The sequence below is a fragment of the Rhea americana genome, unplaced genomic scaffold (assembly GCF_003343005.1).
Source record: "Rhea americana isolate MKP2758 unplaced genomic scaffold, rheAme1 scaffold_15, whole genome shotgun sequence".
Lineage (NCBI taxonomy): Eukaryota > Metazoa > Chordata > Aves > Rheiformes > Rheidae > Rhea > Rhea americana.
Window position 1 is genome coordinate 2,327,768 of NW_028185594.1, and position 27,748 is coordinate 2,355,515.

The window sequence follows — 27,748 nt, forward strand, 5'->3', positions numbered from 1 at the left end:
CCCTTTCTGTGCCAGACCATTCTTATCTTTTCTACAGCACAACTTACTGCAGCGGCAGGGCATGACAAACCCCAGCTGTGCGTGGTAACAGTATCATCTCTCTCAGATTCTCCCTTTGTTCGACACCGTCTTATGCCCTTGCTGCACAGGGCTGCACGCAGGGTCTTGCTAAGCTAAAAGAAGGAAGACAGCTGCTTAGACAATGGTACGACAGCTTCCCTCAGATACAAAAGGCTTTTAAAATAAAACGAAACGGAGGATTACCAAAGCGGGATCTAATCCCAAGAAAATAAAGTATCCCAAAAGTTAGGAGGAGTTTTCTTCTCGTTCTTTTCTCAAAGTCTTTCTGGTCTTTTGAAGCATCCCCCGGCGAAACTATGCTAACAAGTAAAGAGCTCATACCTGATTAAGCAGATGATAGGATGCCGCAGCTGGTTGTTAAACAAGGAAAACTTTCTGTTCCTACAAAGAAACAGAGAAATACACACTCTATTAAGTCTCTATTCCGTGAATTTAGCATAAAGTCAACAGTGTAAGGGCTGTAAGATGCTACCTATGTGTAACAACACCTATGACCAATTGTTTTTCTCCCAGCTTTATTTCCCAAGGCTCACCTGAGATGTCAACCCAGATCCTCTTTGGTATGCAGCTTGCTTTGGGACCACCAAGGACCTGCTTAATCCCTAGACTTGCCCTAGGAAAAGCCAGCTGCTAACAGCTTCAACAAACCATCTCCAAGGGCAGGTAAATGGAGAACAGCGCACTCTCGGCCGACCACCCTCTACTGTGAGGTCTGGTGGGGCTGGAACACGCACTGTCCCTGCTGTGGGAACATCTCAAACACAGCTGACAAAACTGGCTGCAAAGTCACCCAGAAATGTAATGGAAGAACAGCAAGACAGTGGACGATGTCCCTTAGCAGCCTGACAGTAATGCTCCCTGCAAGCTTTATCTCTGCTTCCAGTATCCAGTGTCCTTCCGCTTGTGCCCGAGACAACTGCACTCCATTTCTGCACTGCTTAGCAGGGTTTTGGGGAGGATAATCTAGAGGGCTTTGACTCATATTCATAACCCCACAGAGAAAGGAGGAATACTGGAGGAAGCATACTGGAATTCAGGACTTCTCATGGGAAGGGACAGGTCCTCCTGGGACAGGCACTGCTGCTGTGCTCTAATTCACAACTGCCCACGAACGAGTCAGTCACCGCTTCTGCCAGGCGCAGGGCTAAAAGCCTACAGTACCTGACACCCAGATGGGCCTTGCAGGCAGGCTCTAGCCAAGCAAGGGCCCTTGCTGCCTGGTTCTGGTTACAGCGCAGCATCAGACCCAAAGACAAGAGCATTGCTTTGCTTTGCCCATCCATCTCACACTCTGCAGATCCCTTGCTGCTCCTCATCATCTCCATGGACTTGAATTCCAAATCTTCAAAGACTTTCCCTCTCTCTGCTACTCTTCTGCATGCCCTTCACGTTGTCTCACTACTGCTTTCTTTTCTGCATCCCCCCATCACTCTTTCCTGCAGTCCACACCTTCTGACAGGGGTTAACCCTCCCACAGCTAACTCTGAGGTACGCTATTTCAAACAGCTGAGGATATTGATGTAGAGAACAACTCCCATTTCTTCGTTTATCTGTTTGTTTTGACTGACTTGTACAGCAGAAGGTCCTAAACCTTCTGTTTATCTGGGACAAACAGTAAAGGTTATCTTAGATCTTACTGCACCCTTTTGAGATTATCTTTATGCAGTGAGAAATGCTTGGACTCTAAAAGTAATTACCCTGTTTAAACAGCCTCCTATGCATGTCCTGCTACAAACCCTCTCTCCTGATTTTAAGTCTCTGATCAGGGTAGACTAGGGAAAATATTACAGATGCCAGCAGCAGACAGATGCCAAAATGGTTGCAATGAGAGGAAAAGGTGCTTCCTTGCCACATGCGCCTTTGAGCTTCCTCTAAGTATTATGGAGAAGTTGGTAGCACCACCTACACTTAAGGCTGACCCAGTTCATCAGCTCTCAGTTGCTTGTAACTTTGTTGATTTTAGTTGTTCAGAAATTAAAGCCCCATATAAGACAGCTGACCCAAGCTAATGGTGTGCTTGGGGTGGGTTTATTTGTTCGTTTGTGCAAAGCTTCAGCAAAAATGGTCTAGCCATTTTCAAAAACTAAATTGTTGAGAAATACTCAACTTCAAACCAAGTTAAAAAGAAGGATGGTATCAAGGTAAAGTTAAGAAAAAAAAAGAAATGGGATGCAAATACGCAATTAGAGATGATCATAATGCATAAACACAAAGTGGACTAACTTTTATTTGGACAGCAGCTCAGGCATTTCCTATTTCCAAGCCTAGGCGCTCTCATACTCTGACACAGAGTTACTCTCCTTGTCATCATGTCACTGGCATGGGGCTCTCCTAACTACAGCGTTTCACCAGTTTGCCAACACTTCCCTTTTGTTCCACAAGAACTGAAAAATTTTGCTACCTTCAAGGGGAAGGTTTCATACAGTACTGACAAACGAAGAGCAACCGTTCCATCTTACCGCGAAGACTGCTGGCAGAGCGTACCCTTCACTTGCATGCATTAATTAGTTACATTAAATGAGCCATGTCAGAAAGCAGCTCTGGTCAGCATCAACTCTACCCACCTGTCGGATGAAGAGGAATGTTAAAATAAGCTAATTAAATTTGCTCTGGCTTAGCAGAAAGATTGATGTTCTCAACAGCCAAGTGTTCAGCATTCAGCATCCTAACGGTCTTCTGATACCTCACCAATGCTAAATAATGCCACGCAGTCAGGTCCAGAGGAGGTGGATGCACTCCTTTCGGGAGAGTTAAATACAGATGCATCCAACGAGGACGTTAACAGAAGGACAGACACATCCACAACATATATCCCAGGTGACTGGATGGCATATTTTTAAGCAGAGGGAGGACTGGCTTAGTACTTTCACGTTGCCCACTTCAACCAGCATTGAACATAGGCTCTAAAACTTGTACACTGAAACCTCATTCACCTCTCTGCTAATGATCTGCTGCAATAAATGGGATATTAGCTGACAGCAGAATACAAAAATACCAGACAATCAAAATACAACATGCCAGAAGCAGGAGGCAGTTTTGTTGCCCCAGCAATTTGCTGAGGACAGATTGTAATTGGCATTTCTACCCCTTCCTGACTAGGAAGAAAATGAGACGTTTCAAAGATTCTTCCCACAGAAGACAGAAGAGACATTCACCCACACAGAGGAACCAACAGCTCCATACTTAGGGCAGTTATCTCAAACGCAGGAAGTTAACCTCTAAGTGCCTGGTCAGAATCTGCCATCACAGACAGGAATGGGGCTTTCTACCTCCTATGGGCGACTTCTAATAATGACATGGCAGAACATGCTAGAAGGGATTTCTTTCTGTTTTTCCTTTTTCTTTTTTTTTTTTTTTTTCTTGTCCTCCTTTTTTCAGCCTAAAATCCCTGAAGAGCCTGTCCCAGTAAGGAATTCACTGGATACAGGACGGCCTTTAGAAAGCTTCGTGCTTCGAGGAAGTGACCTCCGGCTGGTGGAACACCAGGCCACCATCCCCAGGGGCACGGCCCAAAACAGACCGGCCAGGGAGATGCCACAGGAGACCCTGCAACCTTGGAAATGAAAACCTTCACCAGGTCACATGTGCTTACCACAACAAATAAAACTTGCTCAAGTCTTGCTCACAGACTGGTAAGCATATTTAACATACATTTACCTTCACTTGAGTGCAATGCATGGTTTTTCTGTTGATGCAGATTACGACGGATCTAGACAGCTTTAGGCTGGATGCTATGTGAAGCACTACATTCTAGCGAGTAAAATGGATAAGGATATCTGTTTTTTTTCCTGGCTTGGCCATTCACCAATGGGTGGATCACATCACTCACTATATCCTGTTTAGCTTGTATATATATTGTATTTCCTTCTTCTTGTAAAGCACTTCGAGATCTACTAAGGAAAACTAACAGAAGAAAACCCAACATGTGTATACAAACACACACACAATGAAGGACTAAGGCTTTCTTTTACACACAAGTTATTTGTAACTATTCCTCACTAATGTGCACCTACTCCTGCTCCTCCTCTTATTAATCCTTTAAAAATAACTGGCTTGCTACACATCTTACTCAATACAAAAAAAGAACCTGTTTTTTACAGGAGCCGTTTCTCTATATTTTCATCTTAGGGGGCTTTTTCAGAGACTACTGCATGCCCCTATCAAACAATGCACCTGCTCAGCTATCTACAACTAAAATAAGCCCTAAAGTGCATGTTTTTCCGAAGCTGTCCCATCTCCCCTCCTTAGAGACGAGCTGTGCCGTTACTCAGCAATCAACCTGTTGGCAAGGCCCTGACTCTGCCTTACGCTCCTCTGTTAGCTCCACTGAGCTGCCTGCAGAATTACGCTTTAAAGAATATAAACTCTTCAGCTTGGGAGCTTGTCTTCTGCTACATTATCCCCGCAGAGCAGTACACAAGCAATGATAAAAACCTAAATTGCAACAAATCACTTCTAAGCCTTTAGTGTTTTGCCCACCAATGCATTATACATGTTAGTCTGCAAACCAGAAGGCTGAAAATGGATCTGATCCATTAGCACCTTCCATGTAGCTTCTTCCTTTACAGCACACACTGTTCCTTCTTTCCATTCCCTTCCCAATGCTTTCCCATCAGCAGGAGAAGCTTAATGAAAAACGATAAACATTTTTCAGAGATGCACAAGAAAAGAAAACCAACCGATATCTGAAGTGCAGAATTCACTACACAGTTATTCTAATTCAGTTTCCAAAGTGCTAGGAAATGAAGGTCAAACATAACGAAGTTTCAGCTGGTGATGTGGAGAGTAAATGGGTTAAAGCACTCCAGCTGAAGGCGGCAGCCCAGAAGCCCGAGGACGCCGATGGAAAGTGCTGGCAATCAGCAGCTCAGAGGCTTGCACTGGCTGTGCGCTGGGCCAAGAAGCCGAAAGGCACTGACGGTGGCAGAGTTTGAGAATCAAGAACGAGTCTTGATTCCATCGAGACTGAGAAAAATCCATACTGAAACTTTCGTCACAGGTTTGCTGTAGAAGCGAGTTCGAATGGGTTCAAGTATATAGTTTAGTCCTCTTGCCACTTCTCTAAACATTTGTGCCTCTGAAAGCTGGATTAGCTCCCCTAGGAACAGTACCCTTTGCTGCCCAGATGATTTATAAAAGGCTTTAACGCTCCAAAAATAAGCAATGCTGATCTTGCCATCACAAACTTTTAAAATAAATAAGCTATTAAATTGCTTCTGTAATACAAACAACTTGATTACTCTTAACTTCAATTCCCACCAGCTAAGTAGCACCATTTTGTGACTACAGAAATCCCCTTCCCACTATAATAACACACATCAAACTCTTAAGTTAAAAAAAAAGAAAAAAAAAAAAACCCTAAGACTTTTGAGAAGTCTTCTCATGGGGGAAAGTACCTTGGGAGTGCTACTGCTAGTCTGAGCAGCTCATTCGCAAGGAAGTGAAGGAGACAGAGCCAGGGCTGGTTGCAACTGTGAGGCTGAAATGGGAAAGATTAAAAGCGCTCTCAGCTTCCAAGAAACACGGGTAACTGGAGCCTGAAATATGCGGCAGCCAGGAGCCACTGTTCAATCACTTTCAGAAATCAAGGTTAGCAGTGTCAGCGCAGTTGGCTTTGGAGGGAACAGTTTCCTCATCCCCTTGGCAGAAGCAGCTTGGCTGCATTCGCAGCTGCCAATAAGAATGGAATAAAGAAAGGAAAGAGAGGAGGGCAAGGAAGGCAAAGCGTAAAACAAGCACATCGATATTTTCACAGCTTGCATACAGCAGCCCGGCTAGCACCCCAAGGGGGCTGATGTTTCAGGAACCTCGGAGACGAAGACAACTGCTACATCTGATGAGAATATATGGTGTCTGGGTTTTACTAATGGTGTCTCTAATAGCGTATCTGATTTTATAACTAGCAAGGAGAAATTGTTCTGCTGACAATTATTGCCGAGGCATTTGAAGCGTTTTGCCGAATTTACTGGTGTAGACCTGTCATTAACATTCCTTTTAACTACTACTTCCTTCCTTTGTAGTTGGCTCAGTGAAGCTAGGTCTGGGGGCTGTTCTCCTGATCTTGTCAAGATGAATTTTAATGCATGCTGCTTGAAAGATGTGCCACCTGCTATTTTATGTCTATAATTTATTGTATAACGAGTTCCTGTAAATTCTTACGATGGCTTAAGAGACTTGTAAAACGCATGACCGGCCTGTTTTTAGTCAGCTCCTCAGCAGAGCAGGCAGAGYGCAGGTCGCTGGCTTCTCCACACGGCTCTGCCTTGGTCACAGATGCCCCTTTGGTTACAACTCTGGCCCGCTCGCTTACCGGACGAACTCGGCCTCCCACAGAAGGGCTCCGTAAGACTCCCACGGCTAACCGAGAGGTGCTGGCACTGCACTGTACCACACCGTTTGCCAACCGCTTTAAGAAGCCTCAGCTATCTCAGACATCCGTCACGCTGCTGTGCAGACAGGTTTCTACCCTCACAGGCTGGAGAGGAAGGGCTCACTAGGGACTACTTGTCAGACACTGACTGTTTCCTACAAAGTCCTGTCTGACAGGAAGCTTTTAAGATCTGAGATTGAGAAATGTTTAGCTTAATAGGGATGGGCTGTGCCCACCTCAACATCACGTGCTACRAGAACATATGTTTCCACGCTTGGGCCTAGCGCTGCTAGGCACCTCGCCGAATACTAGTAACATTAAGTTTATAAGATGTAACCATAACTTTTCCCTTTTTACCTTTTTGCAAATGAACAGCATAAAGAACCCCCTACTTCAGAGTAAACGCGCTATTACTTGTCTTAAACACCACATTTAACCTTTCCTCGGACTAAGAGCACCTAAGCCATAGCCCTCAGTCAGCTTCATGGCTGCAGAAGCAAAAACTTGTTTTGAAAGGAGCACGTTCCTGAGCAGAGCTCTCGTGGCGCGAAAAGCCAGGCTGCACTACGACCGTACCGGGCTTTCAGCCTCAGCCAGGAGCGACAAATACAGCTGACAGAGAAAATCAGCCACCACCTTCTACGTACGAACAAAAGCGTCGAGAGCCAAGCCTTGTGCTGAAAACCAGCAGCAAAGTCTTTCCCTTGGCTATCACTGTGATCTGGGGGAGAGATGGAGGAGGGGAGGGAAGGAGGYGGCTGCAGGAGCTTAGACAAGGCATCGCAACAAAGCGACACAATGGGGAAAGACCTCCGGCTGGGCAGAGAGGCTTCCACCTTCACTAATCTCAAGATCGGACTTGCAAGGGTGGAATTAGATAAGCTCAACGCATGCTGTCTGGAGCCTGCAGGACCCTGCCCTCCGAGCAAGCCTGGCAGCAAGCACACACCAGACAGGCTCTCTGCAGGCCGGCAGCCCAGGACAGAGAGGGCCAGGAGCCTGCACATGCTGGCAACACAGCTGCTCCAGGACACGCTTCCAACACAGCGGCAACATGGCCACCTTCTCAGTCACTGTTGCCGAGTCCTGCCCTACTGCCGTGGTAAGAGATTCACAGCAGAGAAAAAAAAGCAGCAGTATATTATTCCGAGCTAGGCTCTACGCTGCTCCCGTTTCCAGGCTCTCTTGTCCAATGTTAATGTGGGCATCTCTTCCCTACAGTCCGTACACTCGCGTCTGGAAGTGGAATGTGGATACAGCCCGTAAGAGAGGCGGAGGTGAARAGGGTGGTCTGAGGGAAGTCTGCCAGACAAGGCAGGTGTAGCAACAAGCTACAGAGGACAGCACAGAAGTCACTACTGCAGGTCTTTAGGAGGTCTTGCTGCAGCTGAGAAACGAAGGAGGGCATTAGGGAAGAGGTTAGAAAGCAAGAGATACTGCACTGACTCAGCTCCTTCCTCTTGCCTCAGAATCCTTTTTGAATAAACCAGTGTTGCTCATCCTGCAGAGATTCTTAGGATTTGCTACAGAGGCAGAAACTTTTCTTGATATACTCTAACCAAGAGTTAACAGTATTTCAGAGATGCAATGGAAACGTAAAGTAAGACACAGTAAAAATGTTACATTTTTAGACTTGGGTTAAATTTACTTTTCTTGTCAGTGTGATACTATACAATTTAAGGGTATCAGTTAAATTTTAGAAAATGGTTCAGATAAAAAAGTAATATAACCCCATTTTACAGGTTTGTAGACTGAGGTACCTCCTGTGGTTCACAGAGTGAGCTATTGCCTGAGACAGAGTGAAAACCAAGGTCACTCAGCTCCTGCTCCTCTGCTCTAATATGCTCAAATGTATAATCCTGGCACTGCCAATGATGCAGCGCAGTGTGCAGCTCCACACTCCTGCAGTAACGAGGTGCAGCCTTTTCCCAATGTGCATGTTAACACAAACTGCACTACGCCAGGAGAAGTGAACAACGTTTCAAAACTTAGCGCTTCCGTGGGGACGCAGGAGTAAGCCACCTCAGGCTATGGTTCCTGCGATCAGTTGGCTATCTGTTACCTCTAAGACCTGGGAAGTTACCTTTATGCAATGGTGACCAGGCCGCGTCATTTGTGCAGCACCCGCGGCAACCGAGCTTAAACTGAGGCTTTGCGCTGGGACTCCTACATCAGAGGTAACACGGCCCAAAGCATCCGCTTACAGCGTCTTAGCCAAGCGCCGGTGGGGCAGTGCTGAACACATCCCACGATGTGCCACAGGTGGTTATGGCCCCCTCCAGGAAGGAGTCACACCGCTTTACTCACGAGTGTATCGACTGTCCCATTTCAGGCACATCCCCGTAACATCTGCACCTCTCATGCACAACACAGCAACTGCAGAGCAAAAGGTCCCAGAGCCTTAAACCCTTTATCTTCTAAATCACCTCTAAACTGCTTATCTCCATTAGCAATCTGGAGCAGCCAAGTCACCTGTCACAGGGCGAAGGGGAGTTAAGTAAAGCAAAGTCCTTTGCTAGTTGAGAACTGGAAGTTTTTTGCTTTCTTTGTCATGGATTTAGAGCACATCACCTGTCCTCATTATCTCTAGGATTGCCTGAAGTTCTTGACCTTGCTGGTGTGGAGAAATCCCCATTGCCAGCTTTACCACACCGTGCATACAGGCACCTGGAGACAACCGCTGCCAGCCACTACCACTCTCACTAGGCCACACTGCACGAGCTCAGGAGCTGATAAGCAGGACACCCTGGCACACAGGTCCCTTGTTCAGCCTGAGAGTCTTTTTTGAAACCTCTGAGGTGCCAGATGCTTTCACACCAGGCATCAGACAGGACATTAACCTTGGGGAGTGCTAGCCTCACTTTTATGCTAGGGTTGAGCTCGCTGGAAGAACTAGAGATCGTGACTGAAATCTCATCTGGGCCCACAGTGTGACTACACGATGACAGAGACAGCTTAGGTGAGGAGAGGGAATGAGAGCAGCCCTGGCTCACAGGATCACCAAAATCTCCCAGCTCTCCCAACTCTGAGTAGACAAAATCTAGCCAAGTCAGCTTTGAAAGTTAAGGCACAGTTGTCCCAAACTGTCCATTTAATCCCACTGTAGGAGATGACCAGCCTGATAGTCAGGGTGACAGGGAAAAATACTAACCTACGCCTTGGCTGTTTGAGCTTGTCACTCCTCTTGCATCTGAACTCAGTCAGCAAGTCAGCACTACTTCATCACCAGCTAATATRGTGAGCTGTGAGCTGAGTCAGCTGCAGCCCTGGGATACAGCTTGTTTTGCTACCTCTCCAGAAGGGAAGACAGCCACAGACGTTTCGAGAAAAATGTCTGAGATCTAGTACGCTGCTAGATTTTGTCCGTCAGCCATGCACGGAAGAACCACCACGCACAGTATCGCCACTGAAGACTGCACACTCCCTGAAGCCACCTCTAGCGGAAGGAGACACAGACCGGCCTATATGCCTTCCTGTAATTCAGTAAGGWACTAGTCAGTTCCTTGGTAAGAAGTAAAAATCTCCAATAAGATTTGGCTCCTCCTCACTGAAATAAGATGTATCCCCAAATTTGAGAAATGGCATGACTTTATTTTCTGCTTTACCAGTGTCAATGTTTGTAAAAACAGACTGCCTCCCGCAGCCCACGGACTGCTCTGGCTCCGCACTGCTGAAGTCACCACGCCTGCAATAAAATTCCTTTAGCATGCATCTGGTTCCTGCTTTGTGAAAAACTAGCAACATGCTGATAGCTTAGGTAAATGAGTAATACCGCATGCCAGAGAGAATACGGTACTACGACCAATCACTAAGAGACATTTACGCTGTGAAACAGGACTCGTCAGCAGTGGTGCAGACAGCATCAGAACCGATACACTGATACATCGTATCACTGTATTGATACCTATCAATACGTATCATCGTATTGGCACCAGCACATCTCTTGTACATCCAAGTGCAGTTTTCCCCTGTTCTCCTGATTTTCCCTCAATCTACTTTCTGCCCATGCTTTCCCTCCTCTTTGCTGAACTCCCATGGCCATGACTAGCAAACAACACTGATATTTGCCTAACATCAGGCACTTAGCAAGAAATGTCAGCTTGTGGAGGACTGCACATTCTTAGAAGATTCAGTGATGCTTACGGGCTGCGGCTCCCATACACGCCACAGCCGCACGGTCCCCAGAGGTAAGACAGTAGGAGAATTGTCTGAGCAGGCTGGAAAACGATACTTTAAGTCTCTAACAGTCTCAGTCTCTGAATTCCCTAAAAAACCAAAGCTCTTACTTTTGTACCTAATAAATAAAGAACGAACATACTGGCTAAATCTCTTTTCCATCTGCTCCCCCTCATTACATGAAAGCCCTGTCTGTTTGCAATGGAGCACAGGTGGGTTCAGCCGGTACGGTTTCAGGCAAAGCTCCTTCTCACCGTACGTAGGTAACAAATCTGTGACTGTGCTGTTAGGACTGGGCAGAGGGCTGTCATAAAACACAATCTCAAGATGGGGGTAAGGGCTCCAAAGCAGACCGTGAATCCTTCCTGAAAGGCTGTGGAAACATCTAGTCACAGAGTTTAGACCGCTGTACTTGGCAGTACAGACTCGCAGTAGGTACCCTGGACTTCTGCGTTCCCTCTGCCGTGTCCYTGGGGCCCACAAACACTCATCGCCAGCTCGTCCGCCCTCCGCAGGCTCCGGGAGATGCAGTCCCGCACAGCCGCCTGCCAACTCCCCTCGTCCCCAGCCAGGCGGGATGCTAATCAGCAGCAACATTATCATCTCTATAACCAACGGCACAAAGGGACAGCCTCACAGCTGGGAGCTACAGCCACACTTCCCAGCTGTGTTTGGGGTTTGTGGGCACTGGGAAGTGCATCCTGTCATTAATCCACTCTGCCCGTCTGCTCAGCTCTCATGAGAAAGCCTACTTCATTTTCAGCGCTCTTTCTGCTAAGTATGCGGCCAGCAGCGGTGGAAGGAAACAACGTGCCATGAACAAAGCTAATGACACAAGTCTCGCTGCTACCCGGCTGACCAATAACATTTGTTTCGCTCATTTGTTAAATTTGCTGACTCTCTCACTTCTAAAGAAACCCTGGACTGGTCTATCTGCATGCTAGCAAATGGCATGTACTCCACCATTGCTGGCGCATGCTGCGGATGCTCTCTCAGCTCCAGCAGCCACCACCCCAGTTCACCCTGAGTCAGTAGTCCACACCCCAAGTCCCTCAGCCTTGCTGACACATGGAGCTTTTTAGCTGGGTTAAATTCATGCAGTGATATTTTCCAAGTTTAAAAAAAAAACATTAAAAAGACCTCCAGTTAGCTCTACTTCCTAGCTCCAATATCAACTCCAAATCTAAATTTGTGAAATGAGTTCTTCATTACTCTCACTAAAGATAAGCCAGGAAAAAAATGACCTGATTTCATCTATGAGAAGAGTTTGCTGTATGGATTCTCTCATGCAATGTATATATTCCAGCCAGTTGTTTAAAAATTATGTAGTTCCTATGAAACCAAATGTTCTGTATTTAATAGCTTAAGCCATAAGTCATAAAAGCCAAATTCGGCAGACTACACTTTATTAAGAAATAAGGTTCCAGATGGCTAGCTGAGGTCAAGTTGAGGCCAGTCTACCCATAAAGAATACATGCTTATGTGTCCTTATTCAAGTTTAAGGATTTAGTAAAAACAGGAGTGTTTTCCTTTTACAGCATTCATTTCAAATAATTTTGTTTACTTAAACCAAGAAATCACATCTTTCACAAAGTTTAAAATAACTAGAAACTGTCAGGAGCAGAAGACCACTATCTCACGGTTTCATGAGGACATGTTGCACTTTTTTCTTTTTTCTTCCTGCCACTGAACACAAAAACAATAATGCTAACTGGAACCTACCTTCCTGCTCTAAGTCACAAGTCATGGGGTTCCTGAGGTTTTGGGAAAACCTCCTGTAACTCTAGTGTCTACAAATTCTTTAGAGGTCAGTAATGTCTCATCTTGTACAGCCATCTGCTCAACTAAGATAAGCTTCTGATGGAGAATGCCTCTAACTGCATTAGATTTGTCATTATTCACTGCTTTGCAAAGCTTCAGGACCTGATACCTGTGGTTGAAGTCTGTGCTTTAGGCCACTGTGGGCACTGCGGAGGAATCACACCAACCAAGGAGGCTGCCATCGGTGCTCACTATTGCCACTGCACGCTGCTCTCCTAACACGGGAGTTGCCTATTAAGACCAGGAAATCGCCAATCCAAAGGCAAACTGTCTGTTGCAAATTACTGAGGTTTCAAGCATCAGCCAAGACCAGGTTAATCTGAAAGGGCCTGGATCCTTCAATAAATTTAAGAGAACACAGTCTGTGTGTAAAGGTAGGCATTTGCTAAGTGCTTTGCAGGATGGGGAGGCAGGAGAGGAGGCGAGTTCCTCCAGGAGCTGTAACACACTTCACGTAACAGAACCACTACGCAGCACTTTCAAAGGAGATTGAGGTGTTTACACAGGGGCGTCCATGTCACAGCATGTAATAGAGATAGCCGAGCCAGAGCTATTTCTGAAATCAGGCCCGTAAGGTTAGCTGTCTTCTTATACCAGATGAAAAAACAGCATCAAGGTCCACCCACGTGGGCAGACATGGACCTGCGAGGACCGAGCTGCTGATCCTTCAGCGCCTGCAAGGTGAACCCTTGCACTTCACCACGGGCTTCTGAGCTGCGACAGGATGGACGGTCAAGGAGATCCTGCCGAGTGAATTCGCTATGACCTGTGCCAAATCCTGTATGATGTCAACTTTGCCTAATAACGAATTAATTACCAGCCCATAATAGCATGCCGTGACACCAACACCGGGACGTTCCAAAGGTTCTGGTGCTCCGTCAGCTCCCCACGGTATATCCCCTGCCCTCCTCCAAAAATCCTCGTCTCAGTGACGGGACCAAACGAGACGAACTCACCGGGAGTGCAAACGGCCAGCCGAGCAGGGGGCACAGAGTATCCTGCGCGGGCCCAACGCTCACCCCTCCTCCCCTCAGTTTTCTAGCACCATCTCTGATGGGCCCCTTTACGCTCAGCTCAGAAGCGTGTTCCATCATTATACTTGAATTGGCTTACGATTAAGCAAACAGGCAGCGCTAAGGAGATGAGAAGCCATGGTACTGTGGAGTAGGAAGTACTATATGTCCCATTTCCCTGCTCGGAAAGAACTGTATAGTGCATCTGAAAATGCTAAGCAAGTGGCTAGCCAACAAGAAAACCAGGGCAAATACAGATTTCTAACCTCTTGAAACTAAATCCCTGTAAAGAAAATTATTATTCTCTCTCAGCACCACATGCTTCTGATTGTATCAAAAAGCATTAAAATAACAATGCTTTTTACTAAGCTGAGCAATCTCAGGAAATGATTCGTGGGCTGAAAACTGTATTTCACTTGTTTGAGTCCACGTAAGTACCAGGCTGCACTGTTTATTCACAGTGCCACGCTCTTCCCAACAAAAGTCAATACCGACTGCTTTATTGTCACGGAGATAGACAAGTCAAATACAGCATTTTGACCTTAAGATTATGGATGTTATGGTTCATGCCAAAGCCATTAAACCAAAACTTCCACTTGAACAATCTCAAACCCAAGTATTTTAGTATTTTATTTATCCAGTGACTTTCCCTCTTTTTTTTTAGAGCTAGTATGTAGATCTTGGAGCAACTTTTAAAATAGAAACTCATTACTCAGAAGTGCATAGCAGCTTCTGTAGAAACACTATGCTGCATTATGTAAGTACCTGAACAGAGATTCATAAATAAATAAAYATTTTTWAAAAAAATCAGAATCAAGGGTTACTGATCCATCTGACCACAAGGGCTGTAGACTTCTGTAACGGAGAACTTCAGGTACTTTAGCACAATTTAGACTACATGTCTAAATGAATCATGTGTAATGTGTAAAGACCTAAAAAATTCAGTTATACACAGACCAGTAGTTCTGCTCACCGGGTAGATACTTTYCTTTAAATTCCTGATCAACTTTCAATTCACACATTTGAAAATGAATTCACGGATCTGGATTCAACATTACGGAACAACAGAAAGTACGTTTTCAATTTAWAACCACTCATGTATAGCAATGATAATCACAGTAAAGAGAACATTCATTTCTGCACTGGCATATTTAGTAAAAAAAAAAATTATACTTTCTATTTTGAGTAAATTAAAATTTAAAAAAATATACCATATAGCTCAAAATCCACATCCATAAGTGAAAAGAGCTATTAAATCTCAGGACAGGAAGACTATACTGCTCAGGGWTATAATCTGATGCCACCAGTAAAAGCCTTATTTTCCTCTCTAGAAGAACTCTCTGCGCAGCCATGTGCGGGTACAGATCAGCAGCTGGACTCGGTTCTTACGGCCCCAGCATATCCTGGGCTTAGGATATGCTTAGGATGCTTCCTGCGTCGCTTTAGGAATCAGTTCTGCAGTAGAATTAAACTAGCTCAAGTTTTTATAGCTGTCTTATTGTAGCTGAGGATCAGAGAGTAAGAGGCATGAACCATGAGAAAAAGGAGATTTTCCTTCAGCTCACCTTCGTTCTTTCAGCAGATTGCCGAGAGTTACATATCCCCTAGCTTCCTCAACTCTAATCATCAGAGCAAGCACCAATGACCTTGYAGGATCCAACCTTATTTACTTCTAGTATATACCTAAGTGCTAAAGTGTATCCTTAGCACATGCACCCTTTGACTGAGTGGGCAGGTCATACATTGAGAAAAGGGTTTAGTCCTTGAAGAGTTTATAGCCCAATACAGACAGACAGAGGACAGGAAAGAAAAACTCAATTATTACCATGTTCTCATATTTATAATAGAGGGATTCTCTATCATAAATACTCAAACTGTAATGCAATACAGTGCAGGYTATGTGCCTATACAAGTAACATGATGGGAAGCTTATCTGCCTTTAGTCTTCTATAGCTTGCCTTCTCTTTCTCAGCTGCTGGGCTCTCTCCTACTCCCCTGCCTCTGATTTTTGAGGGTGATCTGTGGATTCATTTTTAAGGAAAATATTTCYGAAGAATCGTGTAGTAGTGTGCCCATTTTTGTATTTGAAAGATTGTGAATTGAGGCCAAGGAAGATAAAATATCTTGCCTGAAATCACACGTGGGCTCTACAGCAGGGAAGGAAAAGCATGCAGATTTTCTAAATTTCAGTTCAAGCTCTAATGACAGAATCACAACTCCTGCTTAGCTAAGGATTGCRGCCTCTCTGTATACAGTAAACAGATCATACAGGCCACAGGTCTGAAGTTTATACTAAGCTTCTTTAAAAGCAGTGCTCCTCATTCAAAGGAAAATGTGTGACCTTCTGTGACATCTCTCTGGAAGGAGCTTTCATGTTGGCTGCTTTGAGATGATTAGAAGACACAGCCTTTGAACGCAAACTGAGGAATCGCAGTGCTCCGCTGCCTCTTATTCTCAGGCATTAAAAAAGGGATTTCTCCGCGTTTTGTTTGAGCTGGGGAAACACATCCAAACAGGAAACGAGCTGTGATACAGCAGCGAGCYCTCTCTGGCCTTTCCTTCCTCTCGCTGATGAAACTCTTGCTCGTTTCTTTTCGGGTGCCAAAGAGCTCCCTCCAGCTGCATACTGCTCAGAAAAAGCAGCCTGGAGACTGAGAGGCAACAGCCAAACTGGAGGCGCCCTTGCTCAGTCATCTATTCAACCCGGGCAGCCATTCCTTAGGCCACCCTGTCCCTCCGAGTACAGACTAGGACATTTTGCTGTGAACACCAGCTTCTCTTCCAAAAGCAGGAAGGAACGTTTACCTCCTCATCAGACTGGCCGTGATGTGCTATGTTTTCTCCCTCCACCGCAGCAAGTTGAGGACCCAGCTGGGCAGCGACGGGGGGTATCAGGTGACAGATATCTAGTACATATGCTTCTTTCTTTGGGGGAGACAGCCTCCCCACTTCTAAGTGGGCTTGATGCCCTAAGAACGATAACCACAGGACRATGCCATAAGAATATGAAAACAAGACTGCCGGAACCATGAACAAAAGCATTATGTCCTATCCCGTAATGACATCTCACAAGACACATACAGCTTATATAYATATAAATATCTTATTAATACAACTGCATCTAACTTAATCACACTTGCACTCCTGTAGGCTTACCTGGCCAGAATTACATCGCTGTCTGAAGAGGTACATCATCACCTCACCTGACTTGAAACAGCTACATTGATTTAAATGGAACAACTCTAGAATATACCAGCCAAGAATATGATCTGAAGAAGGAAACTATTTTAGATAGATGTCAACATTTGCTCACTAGTACCATACCATGTCACACCAGGAGAACAGTCAGTATTCCTGGAAACCACATAGCATCTGAACAGAGTCACCTTGAGGTTATTCAGATATTTATCAGTCTTCATTAAGCTTTCATTCCTTCAATTCCGTTGCATCCACATGTTCTGTGCCAATTTTCTGGTGGCCTCTTATTACTAAGCTGGCCTCTTTCCCAGAAAACATATGCCAYGTGAAGCAGCTCACCCCAAATTACTCTGAATGAATTAAAACATTTTTCAAAATGAATTGCCCCTTGGCTGCACATGGTTTCATGAAGCMGTAGGTTGCCCTGCTGATCCAGCCATGGCCTTTTACGCCCCTGCTATACCCAGTCATGGAGCAACAGCAAAGGCATTAGCCCAGCATTACTCCAGTGGAACTACAGTCTCCAGTAGCCAAAGAGTCCAAGAGAATTGCAGTACTGCAAATGAGCACTGCTGAAGCCACAAAATCAGGAGAAGCCATTGCCAAAAAAACACTATTGAAAATTTGTATATGAATTCTTTAGAGACAAATGCAGTCCTAATAACAACTTCCACATAGAAGTAAAGATGGATGAAACTAATTCTGAATTTGAGTCACAGTGTGGCCATAAAGTCTGGAAACCAGAAGACAAAATGAATCTCTTGTGACACTGAGTATGTCTACCAGGTTGCAAGCCTGAACAAAAACACTTGATTTGCCTTAATTAGACTGCATCCTTCTGCTGTCACGCAGCTCCTACTCAGCACCTGAACAGCTAGGTGAAACCAACCCSTCCATATCAGTAATTACTAGATACCACCTTAATTCTGGTATATACTCACACCTGAGTAGCTCAGTCTGAAATGTTAGCCATGGTATTCTTAATTCAGATGAAGAGAGGAGACAGCATACTGTATTCTAGCATACTGTTACAAGCAACAACTTGAACTGAATTGGGGAAGAGGATTTAACTGATCGGTACAAACACCACCCCAAGGTAACAGAAACAAAGCAGCACTGAGATGAAGAGTCAGCATACATTTGGTATGAATGTAACTGTTTAAGACAAGAAAATACTGCTAGTAACTAACACAAAACAACTTCCCATACATATGTGCACTTTTAACATTTCCAGAGAAACGTTAATCATCATCATCTAGGTTTTCTTGAAAATGCGAAAATAAGCTACTTTTCAGACACTGATGAACAGGTTTGTTGACATCATGAATTGTTCAAGAATCCACGATTACACAGAAACTGTTGCTGAAACACTTATGTAGGAGGTATGGGCTTCATGGTAACACCAACAGCTTTCCTTTACATTTACTATTGCTTGACAGAACAAACAGTTTCACTAACACTACTCCATGTGACTGTTTTAATGTTAAAAGATGAATGTTTCTTCATATACCTCCAGAGACTGGGAGAGAGGACGTGCTTTTTTTGCATAAACTGCATGTTGCAAATTACTTGTTTCAATCTTATTATTGCTAAGAAAAACAAGGTAAGTGATTAAAATAAACAAAACAAACCACCCTCACCTTGCCACCTACATAAAAAGAAGTCTTGTAAAAGATATTTTAGCATCTAATTGGCRGCAGAAAGAGGCATCACTCCATATGCTTCCCAGGCTGCTTGCAGCTATCCTGCCCTGTGCCATGGGGTAGTTGCGATAAGCACAAGATGATAGGTAACTTTGTACCCATCTGATGGTGTCACATCAGTCACAAAGGAAAGAGCTTCTTGATTATGCCTGAGCCAAAAGGATCCCCCCACTAGAAGATGTTTCTGTAACATTAATTTTTACTACTGATTATTAATAGATCCAGCTGATGGAAAAAGATTTCCAGAAGTGAAATGGAAACTACCACAGCATGGGAACAGCTAATAGAGCTCACAAGGGAGTGAGATAGGGCATATTAGCTTTGGTCTCTCCTACGAATACCCAGTTCCTGCTCTTAGCCATGTGCTTGCAAGCTTCTGCCCAACTTCCAGCATTCCCCAACATCTGAGGTGGTGCCCTCATGGGGACTAATCTTTYTAGCACCTTCTGCAATTCTGAAAGCAACAAGAAAGCTGTACAAGAAAGCTAGAAGGTATCTCAAAAGTCTGTGCTACTTTTACATTGTTAATAAGCCCCGTTCTGGATGAAATACACATCCTTGGTGGGTTTATGGTGAACATATGTAGGGACTTATGCTACTGGGATTTCCCTAGACAGAAAAAGTAAATAACATGCAATAAGGAACTACGCTGTAGGAAGCAGTGCCCTAATTTTGATGGCATATGTTTTAATACACTGTTTGTAACCAGTCAATAAAACCACACAAATCTGTTTGGATATGGAAATGAAAGCATTTCAACATGAGTTTAATTTCTAAGGTTGTGCCTACACAGTCGCATGTGCTGTTATTAAACCATACAGAAGAAATACAATTTATTTTAAACAGCCTTTTTTGTATTCCCCCCCACCATTCTTACCTTTAAACATTCAAAGTCCTTCACAATTACTACCTACATATTCATTATAATTATGCAGATATGCAAACTAAAACATCTTCATTTGTATAAACATAGCATGCATCTAAACACCTCCACATTCACACCACAACCACACCATAGCAGCAATGCATGGACTGTTATTATACTGACTTACTCTGCCAGGGAAGATCAACCAAGAAGCAGACCCACCTGCAAAACGTGGATGTAAATTTAGAGCTCTTGAGATGCAAGTGTTTTATTATAAAAGTATCTGTAAGAGCTATACATATTTTACAGGAAATGGGAACTTGGGAACTAAAGCAAGCCAGATCTCTAGCAGCTCAGCATGAGTGAATAACTGGAAGGTGAATTTTCATAGTTAATACTTAACAATAAATTGCCCCATGCTGCCAACATCACTAATGTCACTTTTCAGCATAATGACAATTTCAATTAACTTTCCTCATCTTTATCTCACAGGTCACCTGATAAAAAATATATGTTTACTGTATCTTCTCTCAGAACAGGATTGACTGCAGTGGAGGTGAAGTGTTCTTCTAAGTCAAGTAGGTCATGCAGTCTCAGTCCCGATTTGCACAAGACAACTTATACAACATGCAGTACAACATCCAACACGCCTTAAGCCGTGAAGGGGATTGCTCTCCTCTTAGCAGTGAAAGTGTCCTCAGAGAGCCATTGCCTTCATGTTTAGACCTCATCCAAAAGTGCTCCCACCAGCAACAGTAGCCCTTCACCTTAAAATGTCAGTATCTAATAAGCCCAGTGCAGTCCCTTCACGGACTAAAGCAGCCCTTTACACGCTCAATCCAAAACCCACTGAAGCTGATACAAATCAGCTTGCATTGGTTTCAGCAGGCTTTGGATCAGGTCTTATTGACATCATCATACACTTGGGACAAGATACACAAGCAGAGGCAGGGAGGGGCCCTCCTTTAATCTACTCTGTGTTCCTCTGATCTTAAGGAAGGAGTGGTCAAAAGAATTATTCTCCTGTAACAGGGGTGTCTAGGACCTAAGAAATTATTTTAAAATCAATTACAAGTTGATTTAATGGCTGTGGTGCAAGGTTCAGTAACAGCTAATTACTGAGGAGAGTCAGTGGGAATGTGGGGGCGTCCTTAGAGAATGCAAGCCTGATGCCCTCTTGGATGCTTTGGTGCACAGTGGTTCTAGGAGTCAAATACTTGTCCCTGAGGACACCATCCCCAGTCTACACATCTATCTATCTCACACAGGACTCTGCCTGTGGAAAAGAACTTGCGTATCAAGACTGAGAATGTGCTCCTAGAGTGGTAAGATATCAACCAAGAGGTCCCGCACAACATGAAAATCTCTAAAGACCTGAACAGCTAGACAGGCTGAAAAGAGGAAGAGGGACATGGTCCCCAAAAGAAGAACACTTCAGAGTTTCTTAGACCACAGAAACAGCAGATGTTCTCTTTGTTAGCTGCCCACAGCACCTTAATGAAAGCCAAACACAGCATTAGAGCAAACATTCCCAGCGCAGTCATGCTCGGGACATACCACTTTGGACAGGAGTGACATGGCTTCAAATGGTTTTTGCATATACACACATGACTTCCACCACTAGGTAAGGGATCCCCAGATCCCTGCTCTAACTTTGTAGCTGCAGGAGTTGATTTCTTCACAGATACTCCTTCCCTCCATCGCCCCAGAAAACAAGCGGGAAGCAAGCCCACTTGCAAGCAGAGCAGAGGTGCGTGCCCAGCTCTTTCAAATTACTTCCACCCATTTGCTACGGTGCAGGTGAAGGAATTGGGCCTTTTTCTGGCTCTTCGGCGAGTAAACAGAAGCRAGGCAGAGGTTCAAAGAGACATGGCCAAAACTCTGCTTACATACTAGTAGCAATCTTGGAGGTCAGCCAGGCCTATGCACAGCATTTCTCAGAACAACCTGCAAGTGTAACAGCTATCTGGAGGGTATCTCTTAAGGTGGACACAATATCGCTACTGAAAGGTGCTTTGTATCAGTATTATTTACTCCCCTGTACAACTGCTTCTCAACTCAGAGAGCAGATAATGCATGCATGAGTCAAATGGTACGTTTTTTTTGCAAGGAGACAAGCAAAAAAGAACTGATTGTGCATACACACACACACACACACAGAGAGAGAGAGAGAGAGAGAGAGAAATTCACCCCACACTCCTGCAAAGGTTAGATGACTCAAAAATGAGGGCAAACAAAAAGGTGAAATTATCTTTTAAAGAACTAAAATCAAGTGTTAGATCTGAACTCTTGGAAGCACCACAGTAAACAGCAATGCCAAGTTCATTGCCTCAGATCCAGAAGCATTATTCTTTTTCTGGCCTTCAGTATGAACAACTAGGTCTTTATTAGACTAGCAAACAACTAAACTCCAGCACCCTGACAGCTCTGCCTTCAGACAATCAAACATGATTCACCTTTGAAGTTGCTTTTGAGGCAGTTTGAAGATCCAAGATGCCCGCCCCAGTTTCATAGAGCAGATACTGTACAATAGATCTTTGGCCTAATGCCAGGTTTTACATACGGTGATTTTTTGGAAGTTAAAATGTTCTTTCCTGGTGTTTTAGATATCACTGAATAAGCAAAAATAGCAAATACTTTCACAAGCACTTGCTAGCACTGCCTTTCCATGCTACAGACTGCAGGGTTTTATTTGCTCCAAAAACAAAACACTGGCACTTTCTTCTTTGCACTTATTCTATCAACAGCACATTCACACAGCAGCGCCTTCAAGCTGTGAATCCCCTGGGAGGACTGCAACCCTGCCGTAAAATCTAGGACCAACCTTRGGAAGCGACTGACCCAGTCACCCTACTTTCAAGAGAATGTAGGGCATGTACAGTCTTTGGTAACTCTACAAATACCTTTATTTTAGGTATCTACCTCCTAGCATCCGGAGATGGGAAGGTTTAGGGTTTTTACACCCATTTTCTAGGTTAGAAAGCCAAGTAATACTGGCAGGTGGGAGGGTAGGAATTAAATGACTCGTTCCAAGTTACAGTACAACATCCAGGATGAGAACTSCTTTCTTGAAATCACCTTGATATCCCAGCATCTAGAAACATCTTTGGATTAAGTACTGAAGAGCTGCCTCATCACACAAACTACTTTAAGTTTGTGAATTGCTCTTTCATCCTCATCCTCCTCTCCCCCCTCCCAGAAACTGCAGTTGATRCCAGGAAAGCAGAATGACATCCCTGGGAGTCCCAAAGGATCACCAACTGCACGACGGGAGCCTAAAAAAGACAAAACYAGACATGTAATAGTAAAAGGGAGAACGTTATAAAGGCAAAGTAATACAAGCAAGTCAGCAAACATGCAATGCCTCTTAGGACAAAGAACATCCAGCGTCAGCCAGAGCAGGCACGGAAAAACTCCAAACACTCATTTCCAAAAGCACACAGATCTTCAAAAAACCCCTGCCAATGCCCTGTGCCAGGCTGTGCTGCTCTGAGCACTGGCTTCCTTTAGCAGTATGCGATATACGCCACTGAACCCTTCCTGTGAATGCGTATCTCCTCCCCCCACTTTTTTTTTTTTTTTTTTTTAACCTGAAGGTGTTTCTTTTAGTTAATCCCTTATTCTCTCTGATGGTACTCAGTATGTTGCATTTCTTTGAAGTCACAACTAGGAAAATATACTTAATATGCAAGAAAACATTTTCATACRTTCAGTCATGTTCTGTCTCAGCGTCCCCAGACACCAGCTTCACAACTCTCCAACTATTTTATTCAGGGTGTCTAACCATCTATAATCATCCACATTTTCTTTCACAATGGACCAACTGCTGCTTAGTTTTGCTTAAGTGAGTCTGCAGCAGTGCCACCGTCCTCCCTCTGCCTATCCTGATGGGATGCGATGATGCAAGGGATGCTTAGTGCAGGAAGAATAAAAGCCCATTTTCTGCAAAGATCAAACTGCTAGCGACTGCAGCAGAACAAAACCAAAACCACACTAACAGAAAGTTTCTACAGGAATTCAAAACAGAAAAGACACATCTTTTCTCCTCCTTCCACCCCTTTTTAAGGGGCTGCTTCATGGTTAGGTTTGGGTATAAATGTTGCCCCTCCAGCAGCTCCGTCCCTGCAAGGAACAYGTGCCAGGCTGGAGCTGCGAGCAGGCACCACTTTCTGGATTCCACTGTTCATCCTGCCCTTCCGCCTGCCCATTGCCACCTGCACTGACCCAGCMGCCCCAGCCCAGCACTCTGCACCAGCCCCTGCTCTAAGGTACATTGAGAATGGATGTAGGTAGTACTTTTGTAATTTGAAGTGCTTCAATACTTTTGTGTCAACTCAGATATCTATGGGACACAGACTGGAAATTAGCAGAAGCAGGCCAACACAAAACACTGAAGAGCTCAAAATTCAACTTTTTTTTTTTTTTAAACCCTTTTATGCTCCAGTCACCTCCCAATTTTCACCTCCAGCAAAGAAAGTAACAATCTGAGAATGCTGCCACGTTTCCCACCCTGGAGGACTCACCCCTGTCGCAAAGCTGTCTACAGCAAAACCTTGTACAGCTTTCTGCCCTTAGTGAGCTAAGACGTCGTTCGATTTTTAAATCCCAGACATGGACTGACAAAGCAACAGACTGCACTAAGCACCCAAGGACAACTCAACGCCCTCCCGTCGCTGCAAAAGCCACTGAGCCAGCCTGCAGCTCGCAGAGCACAAAAGCGGAGGGCTCCCCCAACGGCAAAGGAGGGACCCTGAGCTAGCACTGCCTTAATCCCTACCTGGGGATCACGAACATCTTCAGAAACCCTCCAGAATGCTCCTGTTTCTTGCATTTACTGATGTTCTCATGACTTGGAGAGCTTGGAGATCAAAGGGAAAATTTTCACTTGGGCACTTCAGTGCCTGCAGCTCCTTAAAATGTCTACGTTGCTTGACGTGGARAATGTCTAGACTAAATATATCAATAAAATATCAAAGGGCCAACTCCGATCCCCACCTGTCTCTGAGCAGGCTTGCAGCCCTACCGCAGGAGCCTGCACGCAACGAGCCCCGGCCGCRGCCCAGAGCAGCAGCACTGCAGCCTGCGCACCGCCGCCACGCACACCGCAAAGCGGCCCCGAGGCAGCTCCCGCTAGGGATCGCTACAGGCRGACTGGCTTTGATACACACAGGCACACAGAATACCAGTGTCAAAATACTGTCGCATCCCCAGTATGTTATACTTTGACCATTACATTTTTTTTATTACAGTTAATCCACTTTTAAACTCCTTCAGTGCTCTCATCCCTGCTAGCAAAATTCTTCAAGTGTTCCCTGAAGTGTTCCCCATAACACATGCCCTATCCCTCATCTTCTCCAAATCTTGCATTTACCTCCATGCTGAAATACTCTATCATAAAATGTATTTTGGCTTAAATACCTTCTACAACTACTGTTTAAATGGCTGCTGTTCCCTCTATAAAGCAGGGTGCACGGTTCAATCGGGATGATAAATGCTGAGGTAAGTTCCCTGCTATCAAGCACAATTTTTAAGTAGAAAGTTGCTCACACCAAAAAGAAGGGGAAAAAGGCTCATTTACCATTATCACAGTCAGACTATATTTTCTGTTAAAGAAAAAAAAAAAGTTAGCAACTCCTATAWCCCACAGTGAATGGAGACTGACCAGTGGCTTAAAGGCCCAGTAAGATACRGTTCAAGATAACAAAACAAACTTATTACCGTGTGCAAGAGGGCAGATGGCAGCCACACAATAGCCATCAAGCCTATTTAAACAGAAAAGCAGCCTTCCTCCRCCCACCACAGCTCTGGCCATGTGCTGATTCAGAAACTCATCCCCAAGCCTCCRGCGTGGGAGAGGCGCAGGGTCACGCTTTCTCCTCCATGCTACTATTCACCCATTTGCCCATCCTCCCCAGCGAGCTCAAAGCGAGGCCCGGGACAGATGCTCCTGAGCGGCAGCAATGAGCTSTGCACGTCTCCTGCTTTCGGGCATGTGCGTGACACCACGGGACAAAGCAGCGCGGGCGGCTCCTGGAAAGGCAGAGCAGCGTGGCCTTAGAGACGCGGTGCCTGGCCTGGAAAGCTCCGTGTTTCATCACATTTCTGAGTTACAAAGGAGACAGCTGCCACGCGGAGGRCAGAGGGCTGGACAAATGACTGCTGCTTTCCCTGGAAGGCACAGACTGTCCCCAGGCAGAGCGTGGGTACCGAAAGAGATGACCAGGACASAGACGGGGAGAAAGAAAGAGCAAACTGCCAGTGCCAGCCGGGGTGCTCGGAGCGGGCAGACCGCACTGAATTTTTGAGTGACACGGATCAGTGCCAGACTTAATTCCACTAAGCGGCTAAGTGTCTTGGATCCAAGGCTAATTTCTGCTATGGAAAGCATCTTACTAAAAGCAGGAGGTGCTGAGGAACCTGAGAAATTAGGAGCCAGAGAGGAGCGCAAGAGCTGGGGGGTTGCCGAGGGGCCAGCGAGACCCACGACTGCAGCAAGCTTCTGCAAAAACATGGCACAGATCCTGCAGTCTGAAAGGCCCTACCACCACCACCCCCCCAACACTGCAGGGCTGTGGGTTTAAATATTGCAAGGATTACTTCAATCCACGGGCTTAACCTTCCCCAGCGAGCCCGCACAGAGGCCGAGCRCCGCTGCCTTGCTGGCGCGCTGTGGTCTACCAGCAGGGCCGACTGCAGCCGCAGCACGGCGAGTCACCGCTGCWGGCGCTGGCAGCGGCTACGGCTCCTCGCAGGAGCTGACGGCTACTGCTTCACACTTGGCTTACGGTCTGTATTACTTAATCCTATATACGCCCATCTTCCGACAATCTCTGCAAACAGTATCACTGGAAAATGAAAACGCTCTGAGTTCAGCTCTCAAACGCTCACAGCTACAAATCCTCAAAAGCCTTTCTAAGCTCAATCATAACACATGACTTTCCATCCCGAGATGTGGTCTGTTATATGACTCTTTCTTTCCCTTGTTTTAAGAAGAAATGGGGCCTAACTGTGAGGAGGAGAATCAGCACCACAACATGAACTGAACCCAAAGGCAGGAACATGTTTGCAGAACTCATATGAACAGTTTGTGCCTCTCATTATTTTGTTTTACTTTGTAAATCAAATAAACAGAGAACTACAGCTGGAAAGGAGATGCCCAYGTTTGTGATCATTGCTCACTGCTAGCCTAATGTAAGGCCTTTTCAAGTCAACAAGTCAGCAGATGCTGGATTGGGCACACTATCAGTATTTTTTATGATTTTATCAATTTACTTCAGTAACAATATTTCAGAATATCTAAATAACCTTTTTCTGTTAAGTGATGTGAATAAACGTCTCTCTTCAATAAACGTCAGAAAGAAAAAAAAAGATAGCCCATGCACTAGGTTCTATAAATTGAGTGAAATTCCAAGTGAATGGAAAACGATGTACTCCTTTCCGCCCCACCAATATTAYGGATTTAAAAATCCATAAAATTTTTCTGTATATTATGTATGATTATAGGCATATACATACAGAGGCCATGTACATATTTGGTTACTGAAARAATCTAATTTGCTCCAGAAATTTGTTTGTCCACAGCACTTTATCTCAGCAGACTTCCAAAAGCCCTGCTAACTCCAATACTCCTCCACTGTCATAAGGAAGAAGAGTTTATATTTCTCTTGCCCTTTTGGACACTATAGAGGKGTATTTCATGGATTAAAACAGTGTTATTGCAAGGGCTCTTTGYAATAAAGGCAGCTCTGGAAAATGTAAATACAAACACTAACAAAACATAAGTGAACACTTGGACACAAATGCAATGATCTGACAGTCTCTCCTTCCCCATGATTCACTACCTTTCTTAATTTTTAATTAGAGACTGGCATGTTGGGGRAGAGGGGGAAATTACAGATATTTTGCAAAGCAGACACCATGCGTACATGCTTGCCCTGCTGGGCACAGATTAAGCTTTGTGAAATAGATCATCATGAAAAATAAGTTTGGGTCCCACAGCCAAGAAGCAACTTGGAGAGGAGTCCTGAGATCAAATCTCAATCCAAAAGGCAGCTGAGGTAGCTCCAGTGCCCGAGAAGTCCCTCAAGCACCACCAGAATCACCGGYGAAGCTGCCTACAGAGGACACCGCAATCTCAAGCGCTTGCCATCCGACTGCTCAGAGSAGCAAGGCATCAGCCTGCCTCGTCCCCGAGGAAGATCCCCCGTCAGGAGCGCGGACAGCACCTCCGTGCCACTGTGCCTGAGCAGAAGCCTGCCCTGCCTCTGCCCACCATCTCCCGGCTGCCTGCTTTCACTAGGGAAAGGGCTGCAGACACCTCCCACTGACTTCCTTATCAGAAATAGTTTAGCGTCCCTGTGTGGCAGCTCGCCGTGGGCCGGCACCAGCAGGCGTGCCAGGCTGCAACGAACAGTCACAGCCGGGCGGCCACCCATGTTTAAATTGTCCTTACAGCATGAACAAGGCCCCAAAACGCATCTTTCTGTCATATCCCCTTTTCTCCAAAGCCAGCTCTTCTTCC

General features: G+C 45.1%; 1 protein-coding gene across 6 annotated transcripts in view; it reads right to left on the reverse strand.

Annotated features, from left to right (window-relative positions):
• The window catches only part of MAP2 (microtubule associated protein 2), a 227,411-nt gene that overhangs the window by 101,510 nt on the left and 98,153 nt on the right, over positions 1-27,748 (reverse strand). For all 6 annotated transcript variants that reach the window (XM_085299339.1, XM_085299338.1, XM_085299337.1 and 3 more), the window contains exon 4: positions 403-462. The gene's annotated coding sequence lies outside the window, so the exon portion shown is untranslated. The remainder of the gene's footprint in view (positions 1-402; positions 463-27,748) is intronic.